We start from the raw sequence: 23,103 nt of genomic DNA, 5'->3' as shown, positions 1-23,103 counted from the left end.
ATTTTGGGCTGTATGGCAAAGCTTGAGTCGTGAAAGTTGAGGTATGTGGCATAGAAAAAGGCTTTGGTACGCCAATAAAGCTGTATCTCTAGGTGGTAAAAGTATATGGGATTTTATCTCTTATTTTATTAGGTAGATTAATTACAGGGTCATAGCTATCACCCCACAGTTAAATCACAGGAGTCTTTTTTTTTTTTCACTGTCTTGCTCTGTTCTCTCCATACTTAAATCTCACTCTCAGTCTGAATTTATTTTCCTCATGGAACATTAAAATAAACTCTCCTGAACCATTATGCTACTCGGAGAAGTAGCATATATTTAAAAATATAGAGATATTCCTATGGGCTTATGCAGTCAATAACTCAAAATAGCTCGTGTTTACCACAGCACAGCTATCATAGACTTAGTCGTTCCCACAGAGGCTCTTTGTTACATTTGAAAAATACTGATTTTGAAATCAAAGGATCTGGTTTTTATTTACATGTCTGTGCCAAGAGGCCTTATAGTGGTTGCAAATGACATTGCACAGACCTCCTGGTCTGAAATGCTGAGACATGAGACTTTCACGGCATCACCCCACCCAGACTTCCCACAGCATACGACCCTTCTTCTGGCCCAGGCGCGGCAGAGCCCTGTGGTCCATTCCCCAGGGTGCTGGGTGTAGCCTGCCCATGGTCTGTGGGACCTTTTGTGAAATATTTCAGCTAGTTTCTACTCATAATACCTTGTGAATCTTTACATTCTTAACATTATCTCACCTCCTTGTTACTGTCTGATTGACTGTTTTCTTGCAGTGCCTGCCTATATCACTATTTTAGATGTCAATGTGCATTTCTATTGCTTCATCACTCACAATGCTGAATAAAGTTGTCTTTTGTCATGCTCAGAGAAGAAGTTGCTTACCTGGTTTGTATGTGTTGGTTTCTTCTCATTTCCAAGCAACGTCTCTTCAGTGTGGAGTAGCATTTATCCAAAAATTGTTGAGCCAAGTCATTAACTCTAACAGCAGTTTTCATTTCTCAGTGGGGGTGTCCACTGTTCCAGCTATAATGTGTGGGTAGAGATGCATCTAATCTGCAGCCCCCACAGAGCAGAAGTTTCCAGCCCTCCTGATACCTCCTGACAATTACTTGAGATAAGTAAGTTCTGAGAAGAGCATAGATATAATTAATAAACATTTTTTGGTCATTTGCCCACATGTTAACATGACATCATGGATTGCTGCCTGTTTGTATGCCAGTATTTGCTGCCTGGCTCTTGGAATATCAAGATACATCCCCAAAATGCCTGTTTTCTCACTGACTTTAGGGGAGACTTAGAACAATTGGCTGATGTTTAGAACAGCAGAGGATTTGCAGTTAGGTTAATTACAATCGAAGTGGCAACAGGCACATAACTGGATGAAGGGTCCACACAGGGAACACAGGGCCTGCCTGCACTTGGTGGTCTTCTGCCTCTTCTTTGGAGGATATTACACCCGTAAATATTGCTGAAGACCAAAAGAAAACTTTGGTTTTGTGCATTAGATATTCCTTGTTATGAAAGAAAAATGAATACTTTCCATAGGATAAAAGATTTAATCTAGTTTTCAGCTCAATATCTGTTTATGTGGTGATGATTTCCATCTCCACTATATTGTCTTTCAGCTGTAACATTTTCTCCACTTTGCAGGCAACTTATTGAAGACATTTGCCACAGAAGGTTTGAAACATATTATTTATGGCTCCAGTCTGTCACCCTCAGACAATATTCTGAGATGATGTAATGCAGCTGTACATAGCATCTCTATTTTTTTTCTGTGCTAAGGTTTTTCTGTACTTTGACCTTTAATAAAATATAAAAGATAATGTTTATTTTATCTTGTGCTAGAATTCTGTAGGAAGATGTGTAAAAGCTGGTATAAATTATCTTCTCTGTTACATTTTATAATTTTTTCCCATTGTGCAAAAGGGATAAGTTCTGATCAATTCAGTTGAGGGTATAAGCAAACTCCGTACTTCTTTGTCTTTGTTATATCTGGATTTGGGGTTTCAAAGTGCTTTTGAGACTATTTTCATTGTTAGGAAGAGAAGTGACATTTTGTTAGAATTCTTCAGTGAATGAGTTCACAGTTAGCGTGACACACGAGACTCATTTCCTCATTCGTTACTATTTTAAACATACACTTATCCTCCCACTGTTCCTGAAAAAGTTCTGTTTCTCTTAGTTTCTCTGCCAAAAGAAATCCTATAAAAGCTATCATAGCTCCTTAACCAGACAGAGAGTGAGCAGTCCCTTTGGATAATGAATAGGAGCAGTTGGTGCTGTGAAGGTCATGTCTCCATGGGCATTTTGAGGGGGGTCCCTTGTGCATGTTCTGCATACCAGCCAGGCACTCTAGGGTTCGTTATAGGCAATGGAGAGGGATGGGCACTTCTTGGGTGCATTTCATCCACATTGAAGACTGAAGTATAAAAAAGAGGTGGATGGGTTGCATAAAGAAAGTCGAGAGTCCTCCACACAGGAGTTTCTCTCATTCCCTGGTCCTGTAATCAACCCCTGTCCAGTTCCTGGCTTAGCTCAAAGCTTCTCAGAGCTGCTGACAGTTTTGGCACAGCATCCAGAACTGAATGGGGTGCAATGTTCAGACATCGTACTCGGTGGAAATAGACACAGAGGTGCTGGAGTGTTTCCAATGGGCACTGAAGCTGGTGGAGAGTCTGGAACAGAAGTCTTATGAGGAATGTCTGAGGGAACTGTGGTTGTTTAGTCTGGAGATGAGGAGGCTGAGAGGAGACCTTACAGCTCTCTAGAAGTATCTGAAAGGGTGTTGTAGTGAGGTGGATGTTGGTCTCTTCTCCCAAGTACCAAGTTATAGGACAAGAGGAGATGACCTCAAATTGCACTGTGGGAGGCTTAGATTGGATATTAGAAAAAAAAATTCTTTATTGAAAGAGGAGTCAAGCACTGGAACAGGCTGTCCAGGGAAGGGGTGGAGTTTCCTTCACTGGAAGTGTTCAAAAACCACATAGATGTGACACTTTGTGACATGATTTAGTAGGCATGATGGTGCTGGGCAGATGGTTGGACTGGATGATCTTAGAAGTCATTTCCAACCTTAATGATTTTGTGTTCACTCTGCAAGGAAGTGTCAATCTGGCTGTGGTTAAGGAGGCTCTACAGAGGGATCTAAACAAGCTGGATCGATGGGCTGCAGCCAATGGTATGAGGTTCAACAAGGCCAAGTGCCAGATCCTGCACTTGGATCCCAACAACTCCATGCAGTGCTACAGGCTTGGGAAAGAGTGTCTGGAAAGCTGCCTGGCAGAAAAGGATCTGGAGGTGTTGGTTGACAGATGACTGAACATGAGCCAGCAGTGTGCCCAGGTGGCCAAGAAGGCCAATGACATCAGAAATGGTGTGGCCAGCAGGACCGGGGAATAGATTGTGCACCTTGAATACTCACCATTGGTGAGGCTGCATCTCAAATACTGTGTTCAGTTCTGGGCCCCTTACTACAAGATGGACGCTGAAGTCCTGGAGTGTGTCCAGAGAAAGGCAATGAAGCTCGTGAAGGGTCTGGAGAACAAGTCTTATGAGGAGCGGCTGAGGGAACTGGGGTTGTTTAGCTAGAGAGAAGGAGGCTGAGAGGAGACCTTTTCACTGCCTACAACTACCTGAAAGGAGGTTGTAGAGAGGTGGGTGCTGGTCTCTCCTGCCAAATGACAAGTGATAGAAGAAATGAAGAAATGGCCTCCCCCACCTAGGGGAGGTTCAGTTTAGATATCAGGAAAAATTTCTTCACCAAAAGGGTTTTCAGGCACTGGAACAGGCTGCTCAGGGAAGTTATTGAGTTACCATCCCTGGAAGTATTCAAAACATGGGTACATGAGGTGCTTATGGATATGCTTTAGTAGTGGACAGGTACGGTTGAACATAAAGATCTCAGATATCTTTTCCAACCTAAGATTCTATGATTCTATGAATCATTACAGGGCTGCATTCACTGACTTCATGGCTTCCTCCTTCACCCCAAGTTTTGCATTACAAGTATGCTCAAGTGTAGAGGTGGTACTGTGCTTAGGCAACTTGTAAGTGCTTGCATGCATTACACTGGTTGGAAGTACAGTGTTTATCATCCCACCTGCCTCTGTTTTTTCATGTCAGTGCTATTATGTGATCTCCTGGGCTTCAGAGATTTTTATATGTAAAAACTCTTACCCTGATAAAAGTCATAAAACTGTGAGCAGTCACAGTATATGAAGAATAGGAAGTAATGAAGTAATGAAGAGTAAGAGTAGTGATTTGCAGAGAGCTGTTTAATGCAGAATTGCCAAGTGTATCTTCTTCTAGAGATTTAATGAAGGACAAAGTTGTTTGTGATGACCATATAATGAAAAGGAAAATGTTCTCTTCTCTCATGGTCACTGACGTATTGATATCGGCAGTTGTGGCAAATTAAATTGCATCTGAATTTCTGTTTGCTTCATCAGATTTGCTGGGAGAACAGCACAGAGTGTTTTCAATGTGTTTCCTCATTTTAACTTTAACAGAGGTCCTTTGATTTCTATTACTTGTGGTTTGTAAAATCATTCTGGTTAGGGTTTTTTATGTGCTTTGAATTGCTGGTATATTCTCAACCTGAATTAAAGCCACAATATTTTATTAATCTTGCTTTATATTTAAATCATTGATTTATCCAAATGTTCTTTCAGGAAAGTATCAGGAATATAATGCTTAACCTCTGTAGAAAACCGTCTCCTAAACAGAACTATTTTCTGGCTTCCAGATGAAATAACTACTCTCCAATTGCTTTGGTGCAAATGTACTTATACAGTCCTTCTAGCAATTTTTTTTGCTGACAGAATCATAGATAAAATAGTGGGTTTGGTTCCCATGAATTTCTAAAATGAGACAGTGATATTTTTCGTTCTCTTTCATGGCTTTTATGGAGGAATATTTCTCCCAGCAGGAAAAAAATATCAAAATTTCAATGCCCCGTCCATACTTCTTGAAGCAATGTTTCTGCATGTAGTCTCCCATATTGATTTTACAGTCCAGACTCTCTCAGTAGTAAATATACTTGATGACAGAGTTTGGCTAAAATATAGCAATTAACAGACAAGAGGGTGTTTTTAAGATTCAGCAACTAGTTAATTGAATACACTTGTCCACTAGCTCAGTCATACATGGTTTTACTATAAACATTGTTTTTCTAACGTGTCTTTTCCTTGTTCTATCTGAATGTTTAATTGAAGCAGTCAATTTGAGGTATAAATAGGAGACACACAGAAGTTATGAGCGATGCAGGAGTTCAAGATAATCTCGGCTGCACCATGTTGATTGCATAGAACATGGCCAAGACTCCCCAGTGATTCTTCCACCTGACTGCAGAGAGAAAGGTTTGGGGATTTTTCAGACCCTGTGCTTCACTGGTCTGCAGGAGAGCTACTGAAGATGTGAACAGAAGCATCAACACTGAGAAGAGTTTTTGCTTTAACGATAAAATAGACTTGCTTCTTTAAGATGATTTTTCAGCCCTAGCGGTTTGTAGCAGTCCAGTTGTTAGGTTATTGGTATTGCAGAGACTTCTTCTCCAGATAAGAAATTACAGGCAGAGGGGAGAGAGGTACAGAATATAAGTGTGGACATCTGAACAAAATCTTTGTCGTCCTATACAATTAATGGGGGAGAACAAGCCCAAGTACTAGTTCCTTACTTCAAGTTGTCCTTGGCATGACTTTCTCCTTCTCATTGACTGCCAAGGTAGCTGGGGAGGCTGGTTTTCTAATTTAGGCACCTAAGTCAGGTACTGAAAATTGGTAAGACAAGAATGGTGGCATAGTAATGGATTTGTTCGTGTGAATTTGCCTGTGAGATGTGCTGTCCAGTAAATACTTAGTGACAGTCCTGTTGATGAGGAATTGTCAAGCTCTGAGCAGGAAATTGGAGCTGACATCTTGGTGCCACCGAACTCTTGGAGACTGAGTTAGCTGGAATTGGTCTTTCACCCTGTAGGCCAAATGCAGCAAGATATGCACCCATCCCACCCTACCCTTCCTGATCAGATGCTCTTTGCCTGCACTTCGTGCTGGATAGAGAAAAGATGCTCCAGTCCACAATTTTAGTTTACCCAAACTGCACAGAAAGAGTTTGATTTTCTCCATTATTGAGGGGAAACACAGAGGTGGATAGAAGATGTTACTAAGAAATGAACATGGAAAGCAATTCGTCGTTTTCATGTCCAAATCTATATGACAGCAATACTCACTTAATTGAAAACTGTTTTCCTGCAAAAGAAAAAGAAGTCTGTCTTTTCTACCCTGCAAAGTTCATTATTGTTGCCAGAGAAAACACTCCTTGCAGAGAACTTAATGAATATTAAAGTCTGCTTTTACTGAGAGTTTCCTCTGAATCTCTCACAATATAATTAAATGGTGGCTTGTGTAACTGATTACTATTAGCTATTACTGGACACATCCTGATATTTTCCTTAGGATCAGTGGTCATGCGCATGGATTTACCAGAATTTTCAACTCAGAGGAAGAGAACTTGCCAAGGGGTTTGGATACATCTGAGGGTATGTCTGGACTGTACATGGTGGTAAAAAAAATCCTGCCTTAGGTCCATGTAGCTGGATGCACAGGGACTAGTGTGATGCCAAGGGGAGACCTTAGTTTGAATCCCAGAAGCAGAGCATCTGCAGCACTACCTCCAAGGTGTCTTGTTTGCGTTTTGGAAGCGATGTTGCAGGTGCAGCTACCCTATTCCATTCCTGGCTCCAGATCTGGGGTTTTCAGGGTTGGTTTGGTGATGTCGGCACCAGAATCCTGTGTGCGTGTACCTGCATTGTGCAGAATTGTTATCCCCAGATTTTAATGTAGAACCATTGGGTACAAGCTAACAGAAATTGGCTCATCAGGTTCAAAGTGATGCCTTGTTCCTTAAGAGTTTGGAACAAATTTTAGCAGTTATCCAGCAACTTAAATATTCACAGTTGGCATAAAGGAACATGCTTACAGATCTTCCCAGAGTGGGTAAAGAGAATAAGCAGCTGGCATGAAAAGGTACACAGCAGATGGTCTATAAACTCCCCTGAACTTTTACTCTTGAGTCACTCTCTAATCCTACAGCAGCCACTGATCCCTGACAGCTGTGTTAAAACAAATACACCTGAAGAAGAGGGACCAGCCACTGAGCGAGGCTTTGTCCCCCTAATTCTGCATTTGTGCTTGTCAGTGCTATTTTGGTTGTCCTAGCAAGGTGAGATCAAAGAGGCGCTTTCCCTATATCCAGGGAGATTAGTTGCTGGGGGTGGGTGTGCTTTTCTAAAGTAATTTTTTCCTTGAAGTTGACTTGTATGAGTCAGCCAGACCCAGAAAAGGGAGAGTGTGGGTGTGGGAGGTTTGCACAAGATTATTACACTCTTTCAATAATCTGTGTTTCTTGTCATCCATCTGTAATTTCAGAGAATCCAAAAATTAACCTTGGATGGGAAGCAAAGCACAGCTTTTAAATGTTTATTTTTTTCTGGTGTCTTTTCTTTTATGTTCTGAGGTGCTTTTCTGGAAATCTACTTAAGTGACTAGCTACAAAAAAACATTTGAGATCTCATTTATTCAGAAAGGATGGCTTGAGCCACTCCCTCAGAGCATCGGGAGCAGAAGAGTGTTGTATTTGGCTTATCCTGCAGGGAAACAAGAGACACAGGTGTCTTCATCTTCTGTCTGGGGAAAACTTGCCTCAAGATGTTGTTACTGTGTTTTAAGGAGGGAGAACTGTGTGGTTTGCTCAGGAGTCTTTGTGAAGGCTTTAAATAATATTGATTATTAATTAAAGGTGGCTACTGGGAAGATGGTGAGCAGCAGCTTCTAAAAGGAGGAAACAGGAAGAGATACCATTAGGTTGTCTGCAAGACCCGTGTAGGTAGAAAGAGAGAAATACAGTTGGAGTAGAAACACAGTGGAGTTACTTGAAGGGGAAGGATCTCTGGGATGTCCTGGCAACTTCATACACAATTTGGAAGCATTTTGTGGGAAAAGAATAATGCAAACAGATGGGACAAGGTACAGGTTCTTCTCCGCACCCTTTTCTGTGAAGGAGTGAAAAGAATAAAAGCTTCAGACTCTTGGCCAGTTATTCAGGGACACAGTGAATGTCAGAGAAAAAACAACTGGAAAGCAATAGCGATGAAACAGCCTGGAGTGTGGAGTGATGGAGTAGCCAAGTGAAAGAAAAAGCAGATTTAGAGCCCGAAAGGAGACAGAAGACATGGGTAAGAAACTACGAGAGGATAGAGAAGGCAGGAAAAGGGACTTAAGAGTTGGTTATTCGTTTTCAAAGAGAAAGAAGAGGAGAAAGAATAAGAGCTGAAATGGTAGAAGTGAAGAAAGAGGCTGAAATCAGAAAGAAAAAGGAATCTAGCAAGAAAAGAAAGGGTTAAAGAAAAACTCTTGGAGACCAAAGAATAAGCAAATCTAGTATAGTATTAAAAAGAAAAATAGGAAAGTGAAGAAGAAAGTTGCAGAAGTAAGAGTTAATAAGTAAAAGAGAATAAAGAAGAAAAGGAGAAAAAGTCAAGGGAAATAAGTTCTTATGCTCTAGAAAGCTTGATTCTGGCCTATTTTGATGTATGCTTTCTTTAGTATATACTGGACAGACAGTACCAGGGGAACATTGGAAGGATTGAGGAAAATGATCTGCCTGACCATAGAAGACAGGGGTTCTGGATGAAGAACTGCAATGGGAAGGGGAGATGATGGCTCTAAATTGGCATTCCCAGCAAATGAGCCTCACTGACCCTTGCAGACTTCTGCAGAGCCTTTTCTAGGCCCTTTCTGCACATACAGAGGCCAGGTTTCAGTTTTTAAGGTACAAAACCATTCTCAAACTCCACCTAGAAACCTGGTGAAGTCAAATCACTGCCTGGGCTGTACATCTTTACTTGCAGAAGTGGTATGAAGTTGATAGGCTTACCCAGATGGGTTGTACTGGCCACACAAAAGGAAAAAGAAGGGGGAAATGATAGAATAATAGAATAATTTAAGTGGAAAAGGACCTCTGCACACCTCCAAACCACAACCGCTTCTCCACCCCCAAGCACAATGGTGAAGTTCTGCAGGACTCACTCCAGTATATCAGTTTTTTCTTGGGTTGGGAAGGCTGAAATCACAACAGCAAAGGCTTTTGGGCCAGTGTGTGTAAGAGCAAAAAAACCCCTGAAGGTTATGCAGACAGTAAAAATGCTTAAAAATCTCCATAGCTACATTGTTATCAAACTTTCAAAATCTAGGCATTTCCATTTTAGTGTAACTGTGTTCAGTGTTGTAACTCCAACCCAAGAAAAACACCCTTCTAATAGTCTAAAAGCATGCAGTTTAAAATGATACCCACTTAAGAAGTAATTTCACTCATTTGATGTTTAACTGCTTCCTTTTTCCCAGATTCAAGAGGGCTGTTTTGAGGAAGGGAAGTTTTGCTGTATCACGTGGCTGATATTGTGGAGATTGAAAATAACAAAGTACAACAGCCAAACTTAGCATTACCTTGTGTTAAAATACGCTGCTGATTATCTACTCTTTTACTAAGAAATAATACAGTTTAGTGTCACATATTTATGGCTCAGCTGCTTCTGATCAAACTAAACCCTCTTACTTGAGGCAAAAGAAAGGTCTATTACACACAGACACCAGATGGCTCAGGATATTTGTCTTTTCTGAGGGCAGCGTTAAGGCGTGGAGAAAAAACTTGGTTCAGAGGCTGCCCTGAGGCCCTTGGGGTTATATTTTTTTTAAAAAGCAGCCAATAACCCTCGCCTCCAGAATGAAAAAGCTCAATTCACTGACTCATCTTTCCGATAACAGTCACATCATCATTTTAAAAACAAGCAAACTCAATGACCAAACCCAAACAATTTCCCTGAATGGAGTGGCAGTGAGAAGCTGAGCTTTGATTTTAACTACTAGCTCTGTAGTGACAGTCAGATGTGCCTGGGGGGACATCTAGGAAGCGTGGGGGATGCACTTGAAGTAAAATAGCAGTAAGCACTACCTTAAGGAAAGAGTATCCACATATCTTTAAGCAAACCTTATTCTTATCACAAGGAACTTTTGCACTGTGTTACCTAATGCATACCATTTGCATTCCAAATAGTCATTACATAAATGTTTGTCATCCTCGCTTGTTTTGCTATGAGATGTGTAAGCTCTTTAAGGCTGTGCCTCGTGATACGGACACCAGGCTCATTTAGTCTCTCATTTAGTTCAGTTCCACTTCCCTATGACATCTCCTGTGACTTTTGACCATTACTGAAGTTTCTCTGTACTTCAGCTCACAGCTCATAAAAAGGGATAGGAGGGTAGGAGCCAGGGCTTTTGCTGGCCAAAGGAAAAGCCATTAAGGAGGATATTGCATACGCAGGTAATGAGGCTGTATCCAAAGGATTTAGTACCATTAGCTTAAAGAGCTGATATGTTGTGTCAGGCCAGACACAGCCCTCTCTGACTGGGAATGCCCCTTTCCACCAAGCAGTGAGAAAAGGGGTCTTCGGTTTCTCCCTATGAAAATACTCACATGCATTTATAAGGCTGTCTCTCCAAAAGCTGTAGAAATAGCCACTTCCTTTGTCTTCTATGGTTCAGTTAACACATTTCTGAACACTATAAAACACTCATGATTGAGATATTGCAAGGTAGATACAGGGGAAGATAGGTATGAGATTGCATAGTACAGCGTGCCTAAGAGATCATATTTAAGCAAAGAAAAAGGTCAGATTTACTACAGGCAGATCACTAGATGAGCTGCTGACATGTACAGCTAAGGATGAGCTGCTACATCACAAGAAAGATTGAAGGCTGTTTGTAATCTGGTCATGTTAATATGATTTGGTCTTGGCCTTGAAGGAACAGAATAATAACCTGTCTTACAGAAAGCATGTTGTGAAGATACAGTGTTTTTTAGCCACATTTACTAATGCATATAAAAGATAAGATGGTATCTCACACCATCAGTGTAGCAGAAATCAATGAGCTTACGTTTCTTCACTGTGATATCATCAAAATGCAGGACACAAATTGTTACCTCCTTCTTCTTAGTTGGCATCAGTGTGGCTGTTTTCCCAGCTACATTCCTTGAGGACCAGAGTGAGGATTCTCAGGGTATTGAGGTCTTTGTCATCATTTTTCTTTTCTTACAGTTTTTTCTTTGAATTTGGAGTTCACAAAGTGAGCGACAAGAAACACCGTGGAGAGAATGAAGGCATTACTTTTTCAGTCTCAGGGTCTTTCTCAAGATATTTTAAGACCAAGGTATTTTCAGTACATGGCAAAATAATTGGAGGTGATGTTTTTCCCTTTTAGAAATTTTCAGTAGGGGCTGGCTATCTCCATCGCGCTTACTTTAGAACTGAGCCAGGTCCACACAGAGGAAAATTAGAAGAAAAGTTTGTGTCTTGCCTCAGTTATTTTCTAGGCTTCAGGAGGGGTTGTTTGGAACATAACGATTTCACAGACAGCTTGAACATTATGTCAATGTTGGCAACAAGATATGGTGTCATTATTCCTTGGAAGGTGTTCTTTTTAGGCTGTTTGTTTTCCCTTGTGGTGCACCTTCAGTCCCCACCCACACCTGCTGCCATGTCTGCTCTGAGGGATGGAAAGATTGATTTTATCTAATTTTACCACCCACTCTGAAGCTGTTGGTTCAGAACCTCTGCTGAGACTCTTCATGTCAGGTGTTGTGAATGGCAAAGCTGCCTAAAATCCAGCTTCTTAAATGCTGAATCCCTTCTACACAGAAAATCCCTTACAGAAAAGTAAACTGATTACCCTCTGAATTTACTGTATGTACAGTGGTGGCCTATATAGTTTATTCAATTTTCCTCTGTTTTTCTATGCCCATACACATGCATGCACACTCACATACACACTTACAATTTAAGGATTAGCAGAGCAATTCAATGTTGTAATTCTTACCCCTTCTCTGAGCTGTGAAATTGTTAACACTGACAATTAAATCAATATCACAGGCATCTGACTGGGAACCCACTGAAACTAAAACTCAAAAACTGTAGTTCCAGATGCTTTGCAAACTCCAACTACTTTTGCATAAGGCTTCCACATTTCATACTTTGAGGTCATTCCAAAGCCATGACATAGCGAGACTTTGCTTTTTAGAAAAGAAAATAATACAAGAGCTTTTTGAAAAAATATATTCTTTGCTTGTGAATAAAAAGTTAGAGGCTGGAGAATGTCTATAGGTTTTATCAGGGTCCAGGTCCTGTTCTGTTTCCTTTGGGAAATAGAGATCCTTTTTTATTCCCTAGGGGAATACTTCATACTAAATAAAAAGAACATTTCAGCCTGGTGGGAGCTGTGTGTGTGCGTCTGTACAGCCCACAGAGATTCACAACTACAGCAGCCGTGCTCCCTGTGCCTTGGCTTGTAGGACCCCAGGGTAGGCTGCCTCTGGCTCCCTGCTGCTGCCCTACAGATAGCACCACAGGAATCCTTTCCCTGTCAGTTATTGGGAGCTGCCAGACCTAAATAACCCTAGAACTGAAAGAATGGGAACCAAAAAAAGGACTCACAAGCTATATGATATGAGGACCTCTCAGGCTTGCCTTTCCCAAACTGAAATTGGTCAGTACCAGACAAGTTTGTCGGAAGTGTCACAGGATGTTTAAAGGGCAAGTATTAGTCATGCTGGTGCAGAGCAGTGTGGTGAGACTAATACGAAGCTTGATTCATCACCCAGATTACCAGAGGATACTTTTCAATGAAAAGGTAAAAAAGGGACAGCTCTAACATGAAAGAGTACATAACATTTAACAACTGTTCCTCCCCCGCAAGGAAATTAATTTGTGGTATATGAAACTAAATTAAGATGACAGTGCCCATCATCATGTGAAATGACATGTGACTCAGTGTTGGCAGTTATCTCCATCACAGTGTCTTCCTGCAGATGTTCTCTGTTTTATGGGAATCTTATAGCACATGAGGTTGGGAAAGATGAATAAAAGCCTCTACAGCCTGATTTGCTTTGCAGAGAAAGACTTCATGCTTAAACTGCTGGCCTGAACAAGAGATGAAAAATAAAAATGTCTTGTTTTAAAGCTCTAGTGTGAAAAATGCAGCAGCTTTGACCAGCTTTCCAATGAATGGTGACATTTGACTGGCTTCTCACTGTGGAGGAAAATTTAACACAACTGTGCTGGTGTCTTAAAGGTCAATTGTTCCTCTCTGACATTCCCTTCTTTAGTAAGAGAGCTGGCATCACTGCATGTGGGAGCAGTCAGGATCTTCTTGGATCTAAGCAGCCCTTAGTATTGTGCCCAGCTGCACAAGTCCATTCATATGGCCCTCTCAAATGCCCATCGCTTTCATCGAAAGATCATTAAAAGATCAAGTACACTTTCATCCCACACATGACTGCATGCCCTCTTGTTTTTAGTGTGGAAATTTCTTTGCATCAGGAATATACTGAGGCTGCAAGAAGAGCTCACAGGAACATAGAAATGTTGGTTGCAAAAGGCTCTACTCTGACCTCGCACTTGAAGCAGGAACATCATCAATGTTGGGTCACATCAAACATAGCTTTGTACAGCCAGATCTTGAAAACATTCAAGGCTGGAGATGTCACTCTGTCTCTGGGTCCTTGTTCCAGTGTTGCACTACCCTCCTGAGGAAGAAGCTCTTTATGCCAGAGGTGCAAAATCACATAGGAACAGAAGTTTCCTGTGTTACACGTCTGGAATCCCACTCTTCTGACTGGTATGAGTTGATGTTGTCTCTCAACAGTGTAAATTACAAACCTGGTATGAACTTAGAAGGTGAATTTAAAGCCTGCAAGGATTTGTAGCAAACAAATCAGCTGTGCAATGACGTCATTAAACCCTAGTGAGAACTTCTGTTTGCTTTTCATTGCATAAATAGGTGGGAGTCCTTGAAAGGGAGCATTGACTGACTCATGAAGTCACTTTATGCAGTGTGGAAAGCTCAGGGCTGTTCCAGTTTCTGCTGCAGGGTAGAGAGAGGCATCTAACTCACTGCCTCTTTCTCAGACCTTTCACTGGGCCATTGTTTCCCCACAGAGCAGAAAGATGGTTCTTCAAACAGGTATCTAACTAGGGTCCTGAATCTAAGCTGCTTCAGTGCCTTAATTAGCTACCACATATCAGCAAACCTGGTGTCATCTGTATGCACGGGTATATGTGTGATCTTGTCATCTTCAGCTGTGAAGTGATGTGACCTAGATGTAGCTGAGGCTGGATGTCATTACTTGCCATGGGGGTGGGCTAGGGGCATGCTGTGGTCTCACAGCTCTCCTGCTGTGCAGTGATGTGGGGACATGCTGGTGGCTATGCCGGTGGATTTACAGAAGGGCTTTTCATCTCTTGTCTAAGATCATTGTGAGATGTTGCTTGCACTCTTAAGTAGCTGAAAGGCAAGAGGGCTGCACTTCAGTGGTAAGTGAAAGGATCTCTTTGTGCAGCTAATCTTGCAAAGCACTGTTAAGTTTGTCATGATTCATGTCCACTGCCTAATACAGACCAGTCACTCGACATGGTCCTTGGGTGTTTAAATTCAAAAAATTCTACTAATACTTCACCTGGTCTGGGGTGGGGGGGGGAAACCTGAAACAAAACCCAAAGAAATTGCATAAAGAGATCTAATATCACTACAAGAAATACGAATCTTCCCTGTCTGGCATGCAAAAATCTCAGGAAGCTTTTTTTTATTGCTTGCTTGCATCTGTATATTTGCTTCTGCTTCTCCATTAAGGGAAGAAGTACCACACTGCTTTCCCTGCCTGGGGCTGCCTGTGGGGTGTCTGCTGCACCTCTCTACATGAGAAATGATGCAAAATTCCTCTTCTGCGATGTCAGACTTGGGTTTTTGCAGACATAAGATCTGCATATCTTACTGTTTGTAAAAAGCAGTGAGGCCTGTGATCATTTAGCCACTGTAGAGTTCAAACCTTTCCATTTTCCCTGTAGCTCCTGCTTTAACACTGTATTGATGGGCCGTGTGTGCTCCTGGAGCTGTCTGTGCAATACCTGTTGACTTTAATAAAAACTATATGGGATAACTGAGACAGAAGTAATTTTGTGATATCATTGTACTTTCTGCCCCATATTGCTGTATTCTGTAGCATCTGTTCAATAAACTTCTTTTTCCCACTGGAGAATCTCTTCAATCCACAGCAGACTGATGACTGCAAGCCAACTAACTCTTTTTCATTCAAAACATCTTAGCTGAATATTTGGGTCACAAAGAATGAGCTTTCAGCCATGAATTTGTTTTGTAGATGTGCACCTGCCTCCAGTGAATTCTTCACAGGACCCAGCTTGCAGTGATCACCTGGGAAGTTCATGGGATCCTTTTTCTTTCTTTTTTTTTTTTTTAATGGCAGCAGACACAGTTAAATTCCACTTAAAGCTGAACCTTAGACATCTCTGGAGGAAAAAGTGCTGAACAGATAAATTCCTCCATGGTCCATACCATGATTGTCATTGCGGGCTACAAACACGGGCTATGTAGAAACCATCAGTTTGCTTCCCCCTGGGACATGAGTTGGCATCATGCAGGAGTTGCTGTGATTTAGGGTTGTTCAGAGATAGAAATGACAGTTCCTGTGCCATGATCTCTGTACAAGGCAGGGAGCAGTGGGGGTGTTGAAATGGCAGGGGGTCTGTGGTCAAGTAGACAGTCTTGCTAGAGGTTAGTGTCTCATCACACTGTGAAGCCCTTGCTTTGCAACCCACTTTGGTGTGCAAGGAGCACTTGTTCCGATATTGAATGGGCAGCTTCAGTCAAGATGACATCTGCAAATTCTTTTGTTTTTTTTTATTTCCTCTGCTTTTTGAGCACAGTAGTGCAAATGTCCATTTTCAGTCATGCGTCAACTTGAGCATCAAAATTTCAGGCTGTTTTTTGTGTATTCAGGCTCATTTCTCTTTCCCTTCATACCTACCATTCCTCCAAAGAGCTTGTTGTCCTTGGGAGCCCAGATGGCTTTTGCTGGCTTTCCTTACATGTTCATAAAATCGTGGGGATATAACCACCCTTTGGGACTGACCTTCTGTAGCTCAGCTATTGCTTCCCTTAGATGGCAGCTTTTTCTGGGTTAGTGTCAGGGAAGTAAGCATTTCCTTCCCTCTTGCCTCTCTTGAGCAGACCCACTGGAAGAAGAAGATGATTGCAAGGTGTTAGAAGCCTTCTTAAAGACAGGCGCTTGCTGACCTGGGCATAAAGCAAGATGTTTTTCAATGAAGATTTCACTGATACTCATGAGCAAATTGAATTTATTTTGTATAGAAATGTCATTTCTAAGGGTGAGTGGCTGACGAAGCCTTTTCATCCTATGTGACTAATCCAAACTCTGCCGACATCTGTTGTGACTGAACACTTTACCAAGCCATGATTGCTCAGTGACTTATGTTAAAAGAGCAGAGGTGATTCAGTTAAAATTCTAGCGACCTCATAGTGAGAGGTGATGCCACGGCTGGACTCAGGGAAGTGAAATATAACAGGGGTGGATGTGTCTTCTGGAGTGAGTCCTCCAAACAAGGGCTGCAGGTGGACTGCCAGGGCAAGCCAAGGGAACTTGTGCCGTTGATGCTAACAGCAGATCACCTCTGTAGTCCAGAAGATGGTGGTAAACCAGTGTCTTCTGTGTGCATTGTGTTCAGGCAAAGCAATGAGAAAAAAAGAACTGCTTTGGAATGGCTCAGGCTGGGCAGCGCAAGGCCAGAAATTGCACAAGAATGAGCCTCTGTCCTATTTCAGCTTCATTCAAGTTTGAGGAGGCTGCTCATGTAGGCTGTTTGCACTCTTCCATTATAGGTGTGGAGCTGTGGAAAAAACAGACCCTTCCCAGTTTCTGTAGTGGGAGTGTGCCAGGTAACTCAGAATACAGAAGGATTTATTTTGCTGTGTAAGTTTGGAGTTTGTCTTTGCTGAGAAAAATAATCAAGTTTAAAATGATAGCTCTGCCAGGGGAGGTTTAGGCTGGACGTTAGGAAAAAATTCTTTACAGAAAGGGTCATTGGGCACTGGAACAGGCTGCCCAGGGAGGTGGTTGAATCCCCTTCCCTGGAGGTGTTTAAGGCACGGGTGGACGAGGTGCTGAGAGGCATGGTTTAGTGTTTGATAGGAACGGTTGGACTCAATGATCCGGTGGGTCTCTTCCAACCTGGTTATTCTGTGGTTCTGTGATCTTTCTTTAACCTATAGGACAGCTGAGGTCTTTATCGTATACTCCACAATTTACTCTACTTTGTCATGGATGCTTCTTCAGGTGCTTCACAGGGGCTCTGTCCACAGCAAGTAGTTTCCAGAGTTTCTCCTGGGCTTAGCTCATCACCTTAACTCTCACAATGCTTTGACGCTGAGAAGTATTACTCAGTAGTTTCCTTGGACCTCTTAAAGATATTTCAGCCCTGGGGTAGATTACCCTGAACCATTTATCTACTCTCGTTCTGTGTGCATAGCAAAGGTGTGATCATGCAGCAAATCACATGCAGAGCTGTATGTGAGTAAGGAGAGAAGGGAGTTAGGGTTTCCTGGGTTTTTTAGCCAGTGAGGAAAGGCAATTGCCTGCATCAGGAGTGGCTGGAGTTGCAGGGGTTACATATGGAGTCTCATCTGTTGCACGAGTTTTCTGCTGGCTTATGTAGTCTGGTACTCACACATACACTTGTGCAGGCCTGTTCCAGGAAGAGTCAAAGGAGGTAGAGGATCCCATTCTAAACTGTATCACCTCCTCTCTCTATGCCCAGTATTTTCCTCCAGATTTCATACAGTATGAGGCTACTTTTGACTTGCAGTTTAAACTCACAGAGAGTAGAAAAATATACTCTTTGTAATCAACGTGTACTGAGGAAATAGAACAACTTCCTAGCATGATTTAATCCCAAAGAGAGGGAAGGAGCCAGAGACACCCCACCAGGCTTTGTTCTTGCTAGCAGCGTAGACAAAAATAAATGCTAGTAGGGTCCTACTGCAGAGGGGAGAAGAGAAGGTGTGTTGCAGATGTGTTCTTGTGGTATATTGGTGGTTGAAATTAAACAAAGTGAGAAGGAGGATGATAGGAATTACTGCTGCATTGCCACAACCATGCCATGACACTCCCCAAAATATACCACAAGAGTCGCTTCCCTGGGAAACTCAGAATAACTGCATGGGCCGCTGAAGGTCAATATCTATGGGCAAGACTGGACTGTGCCTCAGCCTAAAAAATTATCCATGTCCACATTCCAGTTCTGAGTCCAGTTCTGGAATCCTCAACATAAGGATAAGGATAAGGATAAGAAGGATATGGAGCTGTTTGAATGTCTGTGGCTGCCCCATCCCTGGAGGTGTTCAAGGCCGGGTTGGATGGGGCCTTGGGCAGCCTGGGCTGGTAGGAGGTGGCCCTGCCCATGGCACAGGGTTGGAACTGGATGATCTTTAAGGTGTCTTCCAACCCAAACTATTCTATGATTTTATGATTCAACTCTAGATGACTGCGAGCATTTTCGAAGTTCATAGCATCCTTCTGCCAAGATCATCTGGCCTTAGGATCTAGGCCAGTCCTACCTACAACCCTGTTTTAGGGTGCTTATGGCAAGGGTGCATCAGGCTCTCTTTAGTGACCCAAGAGAAGTTCCTAATGTGTTTGGTTATAGTATTATAGTGATAAAATAACTACTACAGGACTTTGTGTTAGATTTTGTGTTAGTGAGAAATAAGTTTATCTATTTGCTGTCAGATGAGCTCTTGGTATGAAAGGGAAGTGAACCAAAGCATTCCTCTACTGTCCCAACTGCTTAGCTCTTACTCTGTTATTTTTAAAATTTATTTTGTAACCAAAGCAAAGCCATTGATTTTCTTAAATAATTTTCCTGACTAAGCAAGGGGTTCTGTTGTCTCTGAGCCAGGGAAGCATTCAGTCGGTATTCATTCTGAACGGCACGATGATTCATAGATGTTACAAAAAGAAAAAAACTCAAAGTAAGCAAATTAAGTTAAACTCACAAGAATCAGGCTGGGCTAGCTGCTTTGGATCACTAGGATGTTGATGTGTTGCTCTATGTTACTGAATTGACGAATCCCAGCTTTAAACCTTCCACATACTCCCCAATTTGTCATTTCTCCAGACCAGAACCACGCACGCATTCTTTGTAATAGTTTCTGGTAGAGTTGCTGGGGATGAGATGTTCAAAGCGCAGAACTGTCTGTATGGCTCAGTGGTGTGTTGAAGATCTTGATTTTTAACAAGCTGAACAGAAAACAGAGTCTATTTGTCTACAAACCCTAAAGGCTTGAAATCCACCTTAAAAGAAATGTTTCAATTTTGTGGTTCAGGCTACTTCCTGACATGGTGATCTTAAGAATCACTGTTTAGTAATTATATTGGATTGGTAGTATAATGGGGTTTCTTTATTATCATGAACATCCAGGACCAGATGTGTTCCTTGCGTTACTTGATTTTAATTGTATTCACATTAGGAACAGGGCTCATGTGAATTTGCCCCAGGCACTCATAATATAACTTGGGTGTCATCACTATGACACTTAAAAGAAGGATGTAACAGAAGGATGTACAGAAAACACCACAGGGGAAAGAAGTGGAGGAGGTGAAGGGAGTTTTTCATGGTGCCTGGCAGGGAAAGGCAGCGTCTTCACCTTATCCACGTTCCATGGGCAGCACAGAGTGCTCTCCTCCAGTCATCTCTGACTGGGTGCTGGCAGGATGTGCTCATCAGCATTTGCAACAGAAATTAGTTCCCATGTTGCTTCAGGTGAGCCAACTACAACTCTCTGTCCTAAAGGTCACCATGATGCAAAAAACTGGCTACAATTCTCAGAGAAGTGCACGGTAGCCTTTTATCTTTGAACACTCTCCAGTTTCCTGCAAATCCCTAGGCAGAGGCCATGTCCTGAGATCTGTATCCACTTAGGACACCCACAAGCTAGGTGTCAAACCTCTGCCTGCCTCTGTGCCACCTCTACAGCTGAATCATTTCAGGGCAAGTAGACAGAAATTTGTAATAGGTCACAGCAGTAACCAGATTTCTTCCACTTCTAACACACTTGCTGTTACATTTCAAGATGGGTAAAACAGTGATTTCAGCTTCCAGGGGAGGAGATATACAGTGATACTCAGATTTTTCCTCTTGTTTTCCAGGAGCAGCTTTAGCCACATGTATTCGCAGGGCTGTTCTCAGGAGCCCCACTGGAGGTAGAGGCCAGCTGGACCATCTAAAAAAATGTTTGCTCCAGCTTGACCTATCATCCCTGTTCTTAAGGTCACAGGTCTCCATTTGCCAGACAGAGCCTTCTATTCCAGTGCCCCTGTGCCCTGCCTAGAAATTGAAAAGAAGAGCATCTTTGAGTGTTCTTATCTTCCACGTGCAGCTCATCGTGATACGCCTTGCTTTGTATACAGTTCAGTGAATATCATAGCTTATTTAAACAGTTGAGCATATGCAATGCTTTTCAAGGTTAGTTGGTTTACAGTGTTTAGCATTGTTGAGATGGTTGTTTAATGCAGACTTAGAAGTAATTTTAAATCTGGAGTATATTTTACTATCAAATCCATACATTGTTATTGTACTGTTTGATGACAACAATTTAATTCATTATAGTTTGCTGAATAATTTTTTTTTAAACAGGAAGAAGCTCAGTAATGCAACTGAAAAACGTAGGCAGAATTTGCCCAAGGACTCCTCCTGTCAGGGGGAAAAACTGAGCTGGGATGTAGTCCAGAAGCAGAGACCTGGAGATATGAACTTGCTCCTCATGCTGCACCAGGCATATGGAAGACTAGGTAGCTTTTTATGAGTCCCATCTTTCCTAGAAATACCCACACATTCACACGTGCATCTATGTCTCAAACTTCAGCAGCCACAAGCCTGAGTTTTTAAAGCTTTTCTAGTAAAAGCAAAATGGGCACCAGGATGATGACCCTTTGCTACTCCCTGCAGTCTGCTGTCCAGGACAACTGCTTATCTCGACTCTGCCAAAGGCTTGCTCCAACTATGGACTGCCTCAGCTATCACAATAGGTATATTGATTAGCATGGATTTACTCCTGATAGTTTGCACCAGGGACAGAAAACCCCATACGATTGTTCGAGCTGAGGACTGACTGGCTAGATAGCAGCTCTTCAGAAGAGGACTTGGGGTCCTAGTGGATCCAGAGTTGAATATATCAGCAACACGGCCTTGCAGGGATGGATGCACACTGGACTATGTATCAAGAGAAGAGCACAGCCTGCAGACCAAGGGAAGAGACTAGCCCTCTCTACTTGGCATTGGTGATTGGCATATCGATTACTGTGTCCAGTTTAGGGATAGTGCAAGAAGGTACTGAAAAGCTGCAGCAAGTCCAGATGAGGAACACAAAGGTAGCCAGGGGGCTGCGATTAGGCTGGAGAAGAGGAGGTTAAGCACAGTTCTCCTGACCTAAAAGGCAATTACACAGAAGATGGATCAAGACACATTCTCTAGGTACACAGAGAAAGATGAAAAACAAGTTGCAACAAAGGAACTCACAGTTAGACATAAAAAAAAAAATCCATAAGGGTGGTCAAATGCTAAAGTAGGTTACTCATAAGCCCACAATATCTTTGTCTTTGGAAAGATTCAAAACTTAAGTAGACAAGGCCCTGACCCAGCTGATCTAACTCTGATGATAGTCCTGGGTGGTGAGGAGAGAAGGGATCAGCCTAGGCAGCACCCAGAGGCCAACTGTTGTGTAATTCTGTGGTTGTTTTCCTCTGTCCAGTGCCCTGGACATATTTGTGTGCCCTGTGTTATGGAGCAGTGTATATTTAGGCAACCTGCATGCAGACTCCTTGGAAAGTAGCACTCCCAGAGTGTGAGAGAGAAAAGGCCCCATTCAGTTCTACAAGAAGCTTCCCAGTGTGCTGAGGAAGGGGGAGCTTGTGTCATTTTCTCCTCTATCCTCTTCACTGTAGCTCTATAGCACAGTCTAACACTTATATGCTGAGTTTAAAGGCAACGGCCAAACTTGTCCTTATTTATTCTAGAAAGGTCACTTCAGATGTCATACCTGGATTCTGGGAGGTCCAGCCATGACTCAATCCTCCAGCTTAGCTGATTTAGGTAGCAAGAAGCCAACTGCATTAGTCATGTTCACACTTCCAGCGTGAGTCAGTAGCTTGGCTTAAAGTTGTAACTGCAAGCCCCTGGCTGCCAGAGCTTTAGTCTGTCACCTTATGCCTCCTTTTTGGTTTGACGTGACCCCAGTCCTAACTTGGTGCTTTCAGAATCCAGCCATAGCAGTATGATCCCTGGTTTCTTAAACCTGCACAGTCCCAACAGCTGAAGAAACGACTAATTTGTAGCAGACTTTGCAGGCACATGGGTCTTACCCGAGCAGGGCGTCCATCCAGGTGCACCGAAACCCTGTTCTCCATTGTTCCCTCACCTGGTGGTTGGCTCACGGGTGAGCCAGTGCCCCTTGTTGTGAGGGTGCAGCAGGCACCTCTGGTGTGGGAAAGGGATGATCCCTGCACTGTCTGGGAGTGGGTCCAGTCAGATCTGCAAGTGTCAGCTTGAAGAGAGCAGTCACATCCCTGATGTGACTCCACTGATATTTCCAGGTAGACAGTTAGTTTAATTGTCATTTACAACCTTTGCACTGTGCTTTGTAGTGGAACAAGTGCACCCTAAGCACAATAAGACATGCTACTTTCTTGCACAGCCCTGCAGAATGACTTGGGCATGTTTCTTTGGGCCATTATCTCAGGGCATTTGACTTCCCTAGTCATGAACAGTTTCAGGGTGAATTTATGTTTCTATCTGTGAAATAAAATCTGAAACTTTATGTTTTCATCAAAGCAATCTGTACTTCTCCTTATGTAGAAGATCATTGTCGTTCTCTTTGTCCAACCTTGTAGCATTTGAAAGCAGTTTTTATATATTTAACATTTGATAAAATGAACATTGTGTGGCCAAACTTTCTTCTGTCCCTTTCTGTTCCTGTTCAAGTGCTCAGGAGGGAGAGATTGCCCTGCAGCGCTAACTAGGGAGAAGTTCAGGGTCGTGTTGCCGGGGAAGCTGTCTGAGGAAGCATAGCTGCTACAAACCCACAATGAAAGGTTGAGAAGTCATTT

The sequence above is a fragment of the Phaenicophaeus curvirostris genome, chromosome 1 (assembly GCF_032191515.1).
Source record: "Phaenicophaeus curvirostris isolate KB17595 chromosome 1, BPBGC_Pcur_1.0, whole genome shotgun sequence".
Classification (NCBI taxonomy): Eukaryota; Metazoa; Chordata; class Aves; order Cuculiformes; family Cuculidae; genus Phaenicophaeus; species Phaenicophaeus curvirostris.
This window is presented reverse-complemented; position numbering follows the sequence as displayed.